Source organism: Lathyrus oleraceus, chromosome 6, assembly GCF_024323335.1.
Source record: "Lathyrus oleraceus cultivar Zhongwan6 chromosome 6, CAAS_Psat_ZW6_1.0, whole genome shotgun sequence".
Taxonomy (NCBI): Eukaryota; Viridiplantae; Streptophyta; class Magnoliopsida; order Fabales; family Fabaceae; genus Lathyrus; species Lathyrus oleraceus.
Genome location: NC_066584.1, coordinates 264863756 through 264879250, shown reverse-complemented (window position 1 = coordinate 264879250; position 15495 = coordinate 264863756). Strand labels below are relative to the sequence as shown.

Below are 15495 nucleotides of genomic sequence, written 5' to 3'. Positions count from 1 at the left end.
GTGGAATGGTGTGACGCTCGTCACACCATGTGTGACGCTCGTCACAGGGGTGCTTTTAGTGTGACGCTCGTCACAACCCTTGTGACGCCCGTCACAGGCACAACGTGCGCTTTCTTTGGGCTGGGCTTGGTCTTTGATATTTGTTTCCTTTTTACTCCTTTCTACACCTCCTTTTCTTCCCTTTTTCACTTTTGCTTCAAAATGGATACCTGACATAAATAGCAAGGAAATACTGCATAATATCTGATAAAATGAGATAAACTAAAGTAAATGATAATATAATCTAATTGAATTAAGTCTTAAAATGTGATATAATTTCGTGTTATCAAACTCCCCCATACTTAAATCTTTGCTTGTCCTCAAGCAAAATTCAGTATAGAACTTGTTAAAAGTTTTAGCCAGATGAAATTTCAAAGCACACATCAATTCGTACTAGGTTGCAAATGGATTTTTGTTTAGGAGGACTTGAGTTTAATCTTGACATCAACAACTACCGTTACAACTTAGATAATCCTACCTTATGCAAATCAGTTCAAGTACCCTATGATAGCTATCCTGGTTCCTTTAGTCTTATTTTACCCGTTTTCATTCTAGCGAAATCACATTAAGCCCTTTATCTTTTCGCGCACATAGTGGAGTAACCGGTTAGTGATTATGATCCGCTTTTAGCTAGAAGTTCTGGTACATAAGTCGGATAACTTCATTATTCAGTCCATTGCAAATTGCGGGGGATCGAACCGTAGTCCGCCCTACCAAGTTCAGTACCAGATTCCTACTGAACCAACTCATAATGGATCTTTCGTATTGTGCTTTTGCATGATCTGCAACCTTTAGATTAAATGATCTGGTAAGGATCACCTAATTTAATTAGTGCATTTCTTGATATATTTATATATCTTAGGTTACTTTGGGGATCATTCACTTATATTCATCGGCTCTCCACGTAGTTTGCTATTAAGATGGTGCTGACTTCTGTATAAACTACTTGGGGTTGCCATAGAACTAAAAGTTCAAGGAATCGGTATAATAGGTACTTATCCTGATCTAACATATTGAGGTTCTCAGAGCGTTGTTATGGTAATGATTTTGTTTTGATTTCACTCAAATTTTATAAAGTAAGCGACCTTTATACTTATTGGGTGTGTTAATTTTTTTTTTTTTTTTTTTTTTGTTATGGCTCAAGAAAATTGAGGGAATAGATAATAGAAATATTTCACACTAGGGACTTAACTTAAAATAATTTTTTTTTTTTTTTCATAATAAGAAAGGGAAATAACAATGAAAGGGAAGGTAACATACTTGGAAAATGGAAATAGGAAGAATATTGTTTCCCCCCCCCATACTTAAACTAAACATTGTCCTCAATGTTTTAAGGGAAAGAAATACAAAATGGAAATGCGAAGAAAATAACAACTAAGGCTGCCTTCCGCCTCTGGTTCTTGGACCTGGTGATCTTTGACGTATGTCTAAGTTGTCGAACCTGCTAAACAACTCAGTAAACCGCTGGTCGGTTATGGCATTCCGAGCATCCTGTTGCTGTTGCATTTGACGCATCATCTGCATCATCTCTGCATTCTGTGCCTGCATACCATCGATAGCATCCATAATGTCGTCGTTGGTTGCAGGCCTTCTTCGTCGACGACGTTGGGAGGATGGGCCAGTTGTATTGCCGGAAGGGTTGAGCGGGACTGACTGTTGTGTAGGCGGATGATCACCTTGTTCCATTTCTTCAAACTCATCTGTTTGTGGGTTTGTTTGTAAAGGCTCGGTGGTTTCAGGAGCGTTTAGATCATAGAGGTGGCGGTCGGGGTTTGTGACATCAGTGAGGCCAGTATTTGGTAGAACAACGCTTGGGACTGCCTGGTTGTTCACCATAAGATAATATCCTCCGCCCACTCTGTTTTTAATCAGGCGGCTGGAGCGGCAATAGCTGATATCCATAGACAGGGGAGGTAGGGATTCTAAAGTTTGGAGTTTATCCCCTAGGTTCAGGCCAAGTGCTATGGAGGTTATTAATCCACCAATTATAAAGGGTTGTCGGCCTCTAGCACATAAGGTGCGGATATGATGAAAGAGAAAAGAGGCGGCGTTTACCTGAGTATCCGGTTCGAAAACGCACTGGAGGAAAAATAACTCCTTTGAGTTGACCTTACTGTTGTTTGGTCTTCCAAAAAGTGTGTTTTGCAGGATACGGAGAAAATAACGGATGGTGGGGTTATGTATATGGGAGAGAAGGAGCTCTTCCCAGTTGTAGGTATCTATACCGGTAATTTTCTTAAAAAGGCCAAAAACGCCAACTGTGTTCCAGTTTGAGGTTGGAGGGATTCTGGCATGAAGCAGACCTTCTGTGGGAAAATGTAGCATGGTACTCAATTGGCGTTGGGTTAAGGAGTACTCGGTGTTCAACATACGGAAGGTTGCGGTACCGGTCAGAAATTCATCTTCACCGGCGGGAGTGGTGTAGTCGTAAGAACTTAGGAATTCTAAGGTTAGGGAAGGGTAGGTGGGTTGGTTATGAGTGCAAAGGAAGGTTAAATCGGCTTTACGGAGCATCCACTCGATACCTTGGAGTAAGCCTAATTGTTGCAAGCAAGGTAAATCGGGGTACCTGGTGGAAACGACGCCTCGCTGCTGGAAGCGCTCGAATTGCTCTTGCTGATAGTTGTCATCTCCGGATCGGAAGATGATATTTCCGAAATTTTGATTTCCCGCCATTGTGATGAATTTTGAAGGAGTGATTTGGAGTGGAAAAGAATTGTATATTTGATATGAGAGAATTGTTTGTGGTGAATGAAGGAGGTTTTGGTAGGTATTTATAGGAGAAGGATTGGAAGATAGAAAGAAAAAGTGGTTGAAGAGTAATTAAGTGTGGTTAAATGAAAAGTGAATGGGGAATGTAAAAAGGTAAGGGGTGTAACGTTCGTCTCCAACGGCTCCCTAACGTTCACATGTCTGAGGGGCGTTACGCTCGTCACAAGGGTGTGACGTTCGTAACAGGAGTTATGCGTGCCGTTCGTCATGGAGTGTGTGACGCTCGTCACACAGTTCTTTTTGGCAGGGCATTCAGCAGCGCTTCACATAATTAATCTGGAGATGAATTTATTTTGATTATTTTGTTTTATTTGGTTTTTAGATTGTTCTATTTAATTTAGCTAATTAATTTGTGTTGCATGCTATTCTATTTCACATAATAATAATTCATTCTGAGTAACAGTAGAACAGTAGAGAACATAGCCATTGCATAAATTAAATAAAAGCTTTAATAAAATTAACATAATGTAATACAGGAAGGGAAAACAATGAAATGAAAGGAAAATAAATGCGAACATGAATTCAAATAACATTAATGAAAAATCTAGCCTAAAACTAAATAACTTAGAAAGAAATAACTAAATTCCATCTATCTTCGGATCTCTGGCCGGAGGAGCAAAAGAGTTAACACGATGCCGCAACATACGTAACTGACTTGCCGTGCTGCTCATGTATTCTAGGACTTCATGCCTCAAGTTGTGGAAATCTTCCCTGAGGGCGTGATGCTCTGACATCAAGGCTTCAATGACGGTTTTAATATCTGTTCCTGGCATATGATGTCGGAGATCAGGCATGGCTGATTCTTCGGTCAGGACAGGCTGAGGAGGAGGATCAATATCATAGTAGCCGGAAGGTGTCTGAGGGTCAGATTCAGCATGAGAGATATGGTCAACATAGTGCTCATAGTCATCACAAATCTCATAGTCCTGGATGGATTCAGTGGATCTAGCAGGAGTAGGGGTTTCGTTCAGGTTGTAAAGCCAGTTACTGCTGTTATGAACGCTAGTCCTAGGATCGGGCATGGTGAATAAGCAAAGAACCTGGTTATCAATCATAAGCTCAAACTCATCAGACCCTAAGTTCGCTATGAACATAGTGTTGAAGAGGAAGGGTATACTCATAGTAGTAATGCCACAAAAAGGGTTCAGGTCAAGCATAGGCTGACGCAATCCAATAGCATTACCTATCATGGTTATCAAACCGCCTATTCTAATGGGTGCTCGCTCATCCTGGATAAGGTGGTCCAAATTAGCTAACATAAAAGTAGCGCCGTTTACTGGACGGTTCTGGGAAGCACAAAATATGATGAAGAGTTCATCACGTGAAACTGAAGTACTATTTGGCTTCTTCCCAAATAAAGTGTGGGTCAGGATCTTATGGAAATAGCGAAAAGCCGGGTTATGTATGTTTCCAGAGAGAAACTCATGTTCTTCGGGCTCATCATTTCCAGTCAGCTTACCCCAAAAGTGTTCAAGCTCTCTATATTCAAAAAGTTCTTCCTGGCTTACAGTGAATGTATCAAGGGAGGTAGGAAAACCCAAAAGGTTGGTAAAGTCTCTAATATTAAATTGGTACTCCATGTTGAACATTCTGAACTGAATAAAACCTCTGCTAATTCCTTTTCCACGGCTAGGTAGATAGATTAATGAACTAAGGAATTCTAGTGTGAGCCTCCGGTAGGTGGTGAAATGTCTTAGGATAGGGGATGTCTCCCATCCTATCTGATTCAGCAGATACAGGACACTCTGTCTCAATCCAAGGGCAGTCATCGCCCAATCATCAGCATAAAGACTAGGTAGCATCTCCCTAGTGGCTAGTTCTTCAAACTTTTGTTTCTGAGCCATTCCTCTGAACTTGATACCCATACGATCAATATGTCCCATCTGGTTAGTGCTAGCTAGAGAAAAAGAAGACATGAGTTTAAGTCAGGATTTGGCCAAATGCCGAAAGAAAGAAAAATTATTATTATTATATTTTTTTATATTTTTGAATAAATAAAGAATGAATACTAAACAAAAAATTAAAAGAATAATTAAGAAAGAAAATAGTGAAATGATAATAATAGAATAAGAAAATAGCAAACTAATTAGTGGGTTGTCTCCCACCAAGCGCTTTGTTTACACGTCGCAAGCTCGACAAAGAAACTGTTAAATATAATTGATGGGTCCTGGGGGCGTTTCGTCTAAGTGTAGAATTTGCGAATCCTCGTTGGTTTCCGCATAGTGATAATGTTTCAGACGTTGCCCGTTTACGGTGAACGGTTCTGTAGATTGTCCTTTTATTTCTACCGCTCCACTGGGAAAGATTTTAGTGATATGAAAAGGTCCTGACCATCTGGATCGTAGTTTTCCCGGGAATAACTTTAGTCTAGAGTTAAATAAAAGTACTGCGTCGCCTTGCTTGAAGATTTTCCTTGATATATGCTTGTCATGCCATTGTTTTGTTCTTTCTTTATAGATTTTGGCATTTTCATAGGCGTCTCTTCTGAGTTCCTCTAATTCGTTTATGTCAAGGATTCTCTTTTCACCGGCGGCTTTATAATTCAAATTTAAATTTCTAATAGCCCAATAGGCTTTATGTTCTAATTCTACCAGGAGGTGACAGGATTTTCCATAAATGAGCTTAAATGGGGTCGTCCCTATGGGGGTTTTATAAGCAGTTCGGTATGCCCACAAAGCTTCTGGTAATTTCAATGACCAATCTTTCCTTGAAGTGGCGACCGTTTTTTCTAGAATTTGCTTGATTTCTCTGTTAGACACTTCCACTTGTCCACTGGTTTGAGGGTGGTAAGGTGTTGCTATCCTATGTCTCACTCCATATTTAAGTAGTAGTTTTTCGAGTACCTTGGATATAAAGTGCGATCCACCATCACTGACTACTATTCTTGGGATGCCAAATCTCGGAAATATTATATTTTTAAAGAGTCTAGTTACTACTCGGGTGTCATTTGTTGGAGAAGTTATAGCTTCGATCCACTTTGATACGTAGTCAACTGCCACAAGTATGTATTTGTTACCGAAAGAGGATGGGAAAGGTCCCATGAAGTCTATCCCCCACACGTCAAAAATCTCTACTTCCAAAATACCTTTTTGTGGCATCTCGTCACGTCTAGATATGTTTCCCGTGCGTTGACATCTGTCACACTCCTTAATAGCCGTATGCACGTCCTTCCAAATAGTTGGCCAATAAAAGCCAGCTTGTAGGATTTTAGAGCAGGTCTTGGATGTACTTGTGTGTCCACCATAAGGAGCGGAGTGACAGTGTTGGATTATATTTTCTACCTCTTCTTCGGGTATACATCGACGGAAAATACCATCGGGGCCTCTTTTGAAAAGTAAGGGATCATCCCAGTAATAGTGTTTTATGTCGTGGAAGAATCGTTTCTTCTGCTGGTAAGATAAAGTAGGTGGAACTATTCCGGCAGCTAAATAATTGACTAGATCAGCGTACCATGGTGTGACAGATATAGCTAAGGTGGTTTCTACTTGCATGTCGGAGTTGTTCTCTTCCAAAGTAGCTATGAGTTTGTCATACGAGAAATCATCATTAATGGATGTTCTTTCCGGTTCAAGGTTCTCAAGTCTAGAGAGGTGGTCTGCTACTACGTTTTCAGTTCCTTTCTTGTCCTTGATTTCTAAGTCGAATTCTTGTAGTAACAAGATCCATCTTAGGAGTCTAGGTTTAGCATCTTTTTTTGTTAAAAGGTACCTGATAGCAGCGTGATCGGTGTAAACTATTATTTTGTCTCCTACCAAGTAAGAACGAAATTTATCTAGCGCAAATACCACTGCTAGGAGTTCTTTCTCGGTTGTGGCATAATTCATCTGTGCTTCATCCAGGGTTCTGCTAGCGTAATATATAACGTGAAGCTTTTTATCCTTTCTTTGTCCTAGAACAGCACCTACAGCATAATCACTGGCATCGCACATTATTTCGAATGGTTCATTCCAGTCTGGTGTCTGCATAATGGGTGCGGAGATCAATGCTTGTTTAAGAGTTTGAAATGCTTTTAAACAGTTATCGTCGAATATGAATTCAGCATCTTTCATCAACAGTCCGGTTAAGGGTTTAGTTATCTTAGAGAAGTCTTTGATGAATCGTCGGTAAAAACCGGCGTGTCCTAAAAAGCTTCGTACTTCTCTCACGGTTCTTGGGGGTTGAAGATTTTCGATTACCTCTATTTTGGCCTTGTCTACTTCAATTCCTCTGTTCGAGATGATGTGTCCTAAAACAATTCCTTCTTGTACCATAAAGTGGCACTTTTCCCAATTAAGTACTAAGTTTACTTTTACACATCGCTCAAGAACTCTTTCCAGGTTTTCAAGGCATTCTTCGAAACTTTGTCCGTATACAGAAAAGTCATCCATAAATACTTCCATGATGTTTTCGAGAAAGTCGGCGAAAATCGCCATCATGCATCTTTGAAAAGTTGCAGGGGCATTACACAGACCAAACGGCATTCGTCTATAAGCGAAGGTACCAAAAGGGCATGTGAATGTTGTCTTTTCTTGGTCATCAGGGTAAATTGGTATTTGAAAGAAGCCTGAATAACCGTCTAAATAACAGAAATGTGAATGTTTAGCTAATCGTTCTAACATTTGGTCAATGAATGGTAAAGGGAAATGATCTTTTCGGGTTGCTTTGTTTAGTTTCCTATAATCAATGCACATTCTCCATCCCGATTCGATTCGTTTAGTTATAGTTTCTCCTTTTTCGTTTTCAATAACGGTTATGCCTCCTTTCTTTGGTACAACGTGTACAGGACTAACCCATTTGCTATCAGATATAGGATATATAATACCTGCTTCCAATAACTTGGTTATTTCTTTCTTTACTACCTCACTTAGGATCGGATTTAGTCTTCTCTGGTGTTCCCTAGAGGTTTTACAGTCTTCTTCTAACATGATGCGGTGCATACAAATAGAAGGGCTTATTCCTTTAAGATCGGTTATGTGGTATCCTAGTGCGGTTGGGTATTTTCTTAAGATATGTAGGAGTTTTTCTGTTTCGAGTCTTCCTAGATCGGCATTAACTATCACAGGTCGTTCAAGTTCTAAGTCTAGGAATTCATATCTCAGATTTTTGGGAAGTGTTTTCAAATCAGGGGTTGGTTTGTTAAGACACTGCGTAGGGTCCGGTGTTATTGCTAAACATTGGTTAGATTTGTCCTCTAAAAGATAGTCTGATGATTTGTCTTCTCCTGACTTTGCTTCTTTTATGCATTCATCGATGATATCCATGAAGTAACATGTATCTTCTATTGCAGGTGCTTTCAAGAATTGGGAAAGAATGAATTCAATTTTCTCTTCACCTACTTCGAAGGTGAGTCGTCCTCGTTTTACGTCTATGATTGCACCGGCAGTTGCTAAGAATGGTCTTCCTAGTATAATAGGTGTAGTATCATCTTCTCTAATGTCCATAATTGTGAAGTCAGTGGGAATGTAAAACTGACCTATGCGTACGGGAACGTTTTCAAGGATTCCTACAGGATATTTGATGGAACGATCTGCTAATTGCACAGACATTTTGGTCGGTCTTAATTCTCCCATTTCCAGTTTCTTACATATGGATAAAGGCATAACGCTAATTCCGGCTCCTAAATCGCATAAGGCTTTGTCGATGACAAATTTTCCTATGTGACAGGGTATAGAGAAACTACCCGGATCCTTGAGTTTAGGGGGCATGTTTTGGATTATAGCGCTACATTCGGCAGGGAGTGTAACGGTTTCGCTATCCTCAAGTTTCCTCTTATTAGAAAGGATTTCTTTTAAGAATTTAGCATATGAGGGCATCTGCGTAATAGCTTCGGTAAACGGAATTGTAACGTTTAATTGCTTAAGGAGATCAACAAATTTTCTAAATTGGCCTACATCTTTGGTTTTAACAAGCCTTTGAGGGTAAGGTATAGGTGGTTTGTAAGGTGGTGGAGGTACATAAGGTTCCTTCTTTTCTAGGGTTTCCTTATTACTCTCTTCCTTTTCCTTAGGTTCACTTTCCTCAGTAGATTTCTTAGGGTCTTGGTTTTCTATCCTTGGGTCAGACGGTCCTTCCACTTCCGTTCCACTTCTTAATATAATTGCATGAGCTTGGCTTCTCGGATTGGGTTGGGGCTGTCCAGGGAATGTACCAGTTGGGGCAGCAGTAGGTGCTTGTTGTTGAGCTACTTGAGATATTTGTGTTTCTAGCATTTTGTTATGGGTAGCCAAGGCATCTACTTTGCTTGCTAGTTGTTTAAGTTGTTCGCCAGTGTGTATGTTCTGGTTTAAGAAATCTTTATTGGTTTGTTGTTGGGAAGCTATAAAGTTTTCCATCATGATTTCCAAGTTGGATTTTCTAGGGGTATTATTGTTAGGATTCTGTTTCTGATATCCCGGAGGTATAGATGGGGCTTGATTTGGAGACTGTCCAGGTGCGTATAAAGCATTATTACTCTTATATGAAAAGTTTGGATGGTTCTTCCAATTTGGGTTATAGGTATTCGAATAGGGGCTTCCTTGAGCATAGTTTACTTGCTCTGCTTGGATTCCAGTCAAGAGTTGACATTCCGCAGGAGTGTGGCCTTGGATTCCACAGACCTCGCAATTCTGAGTTATAGCAACCACGGCGGCTGGAGGTGATACATTTAAACTTTCAATTTTCTGGACCAAAGCATCCACTTTTGCATTGACGTGATCAAGGTTACTTATCTCGTACATGCCAGTTTTCGGTTGAGGTTTTTCCACCGTTGTTCGTTCGGTTCCCCACTGATAGTGGTTTTGGGCCATGCTCTCGATAAGCTGGTAAGCATCAGCATAGGGTTTGTTCATTAGTGCACCACCTGCAGCGGCGTCTATTGTTAACCTTGTATTGTATAAGAGACCATTATAAAATGTGTGAATTACTAACCAGTCTTCCAAACCATGGTGTGGGCAAAGTCTCATCATGTCTTTGTATCTTTCCCATGCTTCGAAAAGAGACTCGTTGTCTTTCTGTTTAAATCCGTTTATCTGGGCTCTTAACATAGCTGTTTTGCTTGGCGGAAAATATCGGGCAAGAAAAACTTTCTTCAACTCGTTCCATGTGGTGACTGAGTTGGAAGGAAGTGATTGAAGCCATCTTCTAGCGCTATCTCTTAATGAGAAAGGAAAAAGACGAAGTCGAATTGCCTCTGAAGTGACACCATTAGCTTTAACAGTATCAGCGTATTGGACAAATACGGATAAATGAAGGTTTGGATCTTCGGTAAGATTTCCAGAGAATTGGTTCTGTTGCACAGCCTGCAACAGCGAAGGTTTAAGTTCAAAGTTGTTTGCTTCGATTGCGGGCGGAGCAATACTTGAATGCGGTTCATCTTGCGACGGAGCGGCGTAATCTCTAAGAGCACGAGCTGGTTCTGCCATCTCGGGTATCGAAGGAAAAATGTTTTTGAAATCAGGAAGGTCTACAGGAGGGAGATTGTTCGCAGCACGATATTCCCGAATTCGTCGTAAGACTCGGAGATATAGTTCGATATCGTTGATTCGTAAATAGAGCGGTTCGCCTTGTGAGCGAGTGCGTGGCATACAAATCAACGAAAGAAAGAAAATAGAAGAAAAAGAAACCTTAGTCTCTACAGCGTAACGGAAGAGTTACGATATCGATTGAATAAAAGTCCCCGGCAACGGCGCCAAAAACTTGATCGCTCGACTGGGTGAGTCGAGAATGGGATACAAACTGCAAGTGCACAGTTCTATCGCGTAGTTTTAAAAGATATCGATCCCACATGGACTTATGAATCGATATACCGTTATCTAAGGTTACTACGTAAATCTAAGGTGAAAATGTTTGATTGTTTGGGGAAAAACTAAGAGCTAAACTAATATCTAGATTAAATATTAATGAAACGGATATCGGTATGTAGTTCGTCAAAACTAGGGAATCAAGTCTTTGTCGGTTTCTTGGTTTTAAAATGAATCGTTTCGGTTAACTTTATTGGTTAAAGGTTTTATCTCAAACTCTCGCTCTGTTGAATAAACCATGATTTTATATTAATGTAGCTGTCACTTATAATTAAGTCAAAAACCATATTTTGAAAACAATAAAGTTGCAGAAACTCCTTTTAAGAAAATACTGACCGTTTTAAACACCCTTATCTCAAACTCTCGCTCTGTTGACTTAGGTTATATAATCAAATCCAAATGCTTAACTCTCGTCCTCACATTCAATCTTTAAAAATACTTTTTGGAAAAGGTCAGAATTTAATTAACTCTAAAACTTGCTCTCGCCCTGATCTAGAATTAATGCCTAACTTACACTGTCCAGTTAAAATCTCAAACTCTCGCTCTATTGATTTTAACTTCTTTATGTCTTTTACTTTTGTAAAAAATCTTGTTATTAAACCTGTAAGTTGAGACCGTAAAAAGATTGATTTTGATTTTAAGTTTAGATAGACCGACTCAGTCTTGATCCCTTATTCTGCTTACTTTACATACCGATACCTAGGCAAATTAGCCAGACATGCTAAATAAATAAGAATTTATATCATGCATAAACAGACTCATTCCAGGCAGATAATATAGATAAATAATAAAACAAAATATTAAATAATGATTAAAGAACCTGAATGCGTAATACAATAGTCTTGAACACTCCACCACAAGCCGGTAGGATTTGTTCTTGGATTCTTCAATTAAACAGTAAATTAAATCAAGGAAATAAAACTGGAATATAACGTAAGGTTAAATCCGGTATAAAGTTGCACAATAGTTTCCGGTGTAGAAACTATTATGCGAAAAATATCTAAAAGCTAAAACGGGAAAGGTAAATTTGCAAGGGAAAAAGAATGTAAAGCTTGCAAAAGAAATAAATAAAATAAACAATGCTGGAAAAGAAAAATAAGCGAAAGCTAAAACAGGAGGTTTGAAAAGCTTCGGCAGAGTAGACGGCAAAAGAGGGGAGAGGAAGCGGAACCCTTTTAGGTTTCTAATGTAGCTATTTATAGTAGTGCTTCTAACTGCTTTTTGTTTCCCACGAGTCTTCAGCATGGCTAAATACACGGCGTGGGCATAGGACACGAACTCTCTCAACGTCTCTTCAATTCTTCTGAGGGCGTGACTTGCGCCAAAAAGCTAGTGGAATGGTGTGACGCTCGTCACACCATGTGTGACGCTCGTCACAGGGGTGCTTTTAGTGTGACGCTCGTCACAACCCTTGTGACGCCCGTCACAGGCACAACGTGCGCTTTCTTTGGGCTGGGCTTGGTCTTTGATATTTGTTTCCTTTTTACTCCTTTCTACACCTCCTTTTCTTCCCTTTTTCACTTTTGCTTCAAAATGGATACCTGACATAAATAGCAAGGAAATACTGCATAATATCTGATAAAATGAGATAAACTAAAGTAAATGATAATATAATCTAATTGAATTAAGTCTTAAAATGTGATATAATTTCGTGTTATCAGCATCGGACGATGATGTTTTACAGGACACACAAAGAAAACTCGACCAAACATTAAACAATGACTGAGAAACGTACTCCTGGGATTTATACAGAAATTTCAACCTTTCGACTTTGAAGAGTCTTCTTGATTAATTCCAAAGGTCGTCGGACGTCTCAACGTCTTCGTCATTCTTTCATATATTCGTTCCCGCGCGAACTCTCCGGGGATTTGTTACCAAGCTTCCACATCACAACCTGCAAGTGAGTGAAGAATATCTAACAGTTCCTGCAAAACAGACCGTTAGATAAAACCATGCCCCAGGCGTGTCAAGATTTCACCACTTGGGTCACTCAACCTTCCAAATAAGATTTCCAGTTTCAATCTTATAAACATGCATTGGAAGGAACCTGTATGTCTTAAAAATGCAAAATTCTTTATCAAAAATATCTGGATGTTTTTGCAATCAAAGCGGTAATGAAAAACAAAAACAAAATTATTTGACTGAATATGCATTTTATTGATTGGAAGAGTGTGGCTCAAATGAGCAATACAAAGGAAGCAATTCCTGAAAAGAGGTAACTGCACAAAAGGAAAAATCTATCCTAATGGCAATGTGAAACCCGTGATCTCATTGAGTTCCAACTCGGTTACACCCCATATGTCCTCAGACTCTCCGTGCATTCTGCCTTCTGAACAAGACAATTCCGAATGATCCCTACCGGGTATTATCCATAATGCTTTAACCAAAGCGCAAACGATCATGCTAGACGCAGTTGTTCGTTTCAATCCCTCTTTTGCCTGGACCGCCCTTTCGGGTTTTCAGTCCACCGGGATACCCTTTTTTTGCCCAAGTCGCCTTTTCAGGTTTTCGACTTGCCGGGTGTACAATTTTCTCATTTTATCCCTAATTTTTGCCCGAACCTTTTTCTGTTTTTAGTTCGCCGGGATGCCCATTTTTGCCTGGACTATTTTGTTCTTTTCGTCCAGCGGGTCAATTATACGAAGTATTTTTTAACTGCGTCCGCATTCACAGGGGATGGAAAATCCTCGCCATCCATGGTCGTTATCAACAAGGCTCCACCAGAGAAAACCTTCTTGACCATGCTGGGGATTCATGACTGAGTGTCTGTTTGCCCCTTCGATCGTTTTGAGGAGGAAGGATCCTTTTCAGCACCATATCACCCACGTGATATACCCGAGGTCGTACCTTTCTGTCAAAAGCACGCTTCATCCTTTGCTGGTATAACTGCCCATGACAGATGGCTGCTAGCCTCTTTTCCTCTATCAGGCTCCACTCTTCGCACCGGGTCCTTACCCATTCAGCCTCTTGCAACTTCACGTCCCTCAGGACTCTCAAAGAGGGAATCTGAACCTCAACAGGTAATACAGCCTCCATTCCATATACCAATGAGAAAGGAGTTACCCCAGTAGATGTACGTACCGACGTTCGATACCCATGCAATGCGAACGGCAACATCTCATGCCAGTCTTTGTAGGTTACCACCATTTTGTGCACAATTACACCGTCGGTGCATTCAAACGTTATCCGGGCAACAAAAGCTCATTCACCTTAACCTCCCCATCAGACATCAGAATCCGTTCGGATTCAGGGTCAGGCCCCTCCTCCGGGATCGGCTACTCTCAATCTTTCGATTAGAGTACCTCGAGATGTCCTCATCAGGGAACTCAAACCTCATCGGTTGATAATCCTCAATGGGTTGCAGAGCGATGTAATCAGACAATACACCCCTTGATTGCTTTCTGAGAGCATCACCAATCAGTCAACATTATTTTGCACTCTTGCAACCCGTCCGGTCAATGTTGGCTTATCAAACACATACTCGATCGGATCCATCTCGGAAATCCACAAAGTGGTATGAACCAGCATAAACTGTCTCAGTCGGCGAGCAGCCTATGCCAAAGTACATCAAGTTTTCTCGAACAGTGAATGTATTGTTTCACAGTCGGTAAACTTTTTGCTAAGGTAAATTGCATGCTCTTTTCGACAAGACGCGTCATGCTGACCCAATACACCTCGTAGACCCCTCGAAGGCCGTCAAGTACAGATTGACAATTGCTCTTTCCACAGGAGACATCGGAATCAGAGGTTCCTGCCACTTTCTTTTATTCTTTCCATGCCCCTGGGCAATCATTATTTCACCTGACCGTTTGATTTTTTTTCTTGAATGGGTTCCCACATGGCTGTTAGATGAGATGTGAACCATGACAGTAGTTCAATCTTTCTAAGAAACCACGCACCTCTTTCTTTCTTCTCGGTTCAGGCATTCTCTTATTGTTTTTTTTTTTTTTTTTTTTTTTTTTTTTTTTGCAGGATGAACCTCGATTCCTCCTTTTTACAATAAACCCCCAGCAGCTTACCGGACCGCACTCTGATAGTGCACTCGCTTGAATTCAACCTCAGTTTGAATTGTCCCAACTGGTCAAACGACTTGGCCAGATCTGCCAGATGCCCCTCTTCCGTTTGGGACTTTGCTATCATGTCATAGCATTGCATTCGGTTTCATGATGAATCATGTCATGAAACAAAGTCACCATGGCTCTCTGATACAGGCACTGGCGTTCTGCTTCTCTAGAGGACAGTCTTCTCTCCATGGTAGCTTGTGCACAACGACACCGGTATCCGACCCTGACGTATCTTGACACGACCAGGCGAAGGTATCCGCATGCTCTTTCAACAGGGCTACCATTCTGCTTTCGACTTGCCTCTGAAGCGGCCCTAATTTTTGCTTCCTTTCTGACCTCGGCGGTGCTTGGAATAACAACCTCAATCCGCTCTGCATGCGGCTGAATCACCTTCTCCTCTTGTTTTGACAACCTGGCTAATTCCAGCAGATCACAATCTTCTTCGCCTTTTTCTTCGGCATGATAGATCGGTTTGTCGAAGTCATATGAGGGGTAACTAAATTGTTATCAACGAGATCCGGAGAATTATTTTTGAAGTTGGGACGAGACAAATCAAAAAGGAGAAATGAAAACATTGCCATTTTTATTTGTTTTTTTAAAACTGCAAAAATAAATGAAAAACAGGGAACACCGCTTTTTGACTGAAAAACATCCATTTATTAATGATGCAGAAAATGCAAATTTAAACATGAGGTGGCCCTTACAATGAACCATTACGTGTCGGGCAACACGTATGGCTTTCATGCAGATAACAACTGAAAACAGAAAATCATTACTCTTCCGGATGAGTGTCAGTGCTGATCTGTTTAAGCCTTCCAGCTTCCTGGTACGCACGACTTTATCCAACTATTGAACTTGCAGTT

General features: G+C 40.5%; 1 pseudogene; it reads left to right on the top strand.

Moving 5' to 3' along the window:
• The first annotated feature begins 9705 nt into the window (after nt 1-9705).
• Nucleotides 9706-9805, top strand: LOC127099056 (uncharacterized; annotated as a pseudogene).
• Nucleotides 9806-15495: the final 5690 nt, after the last annotated feature.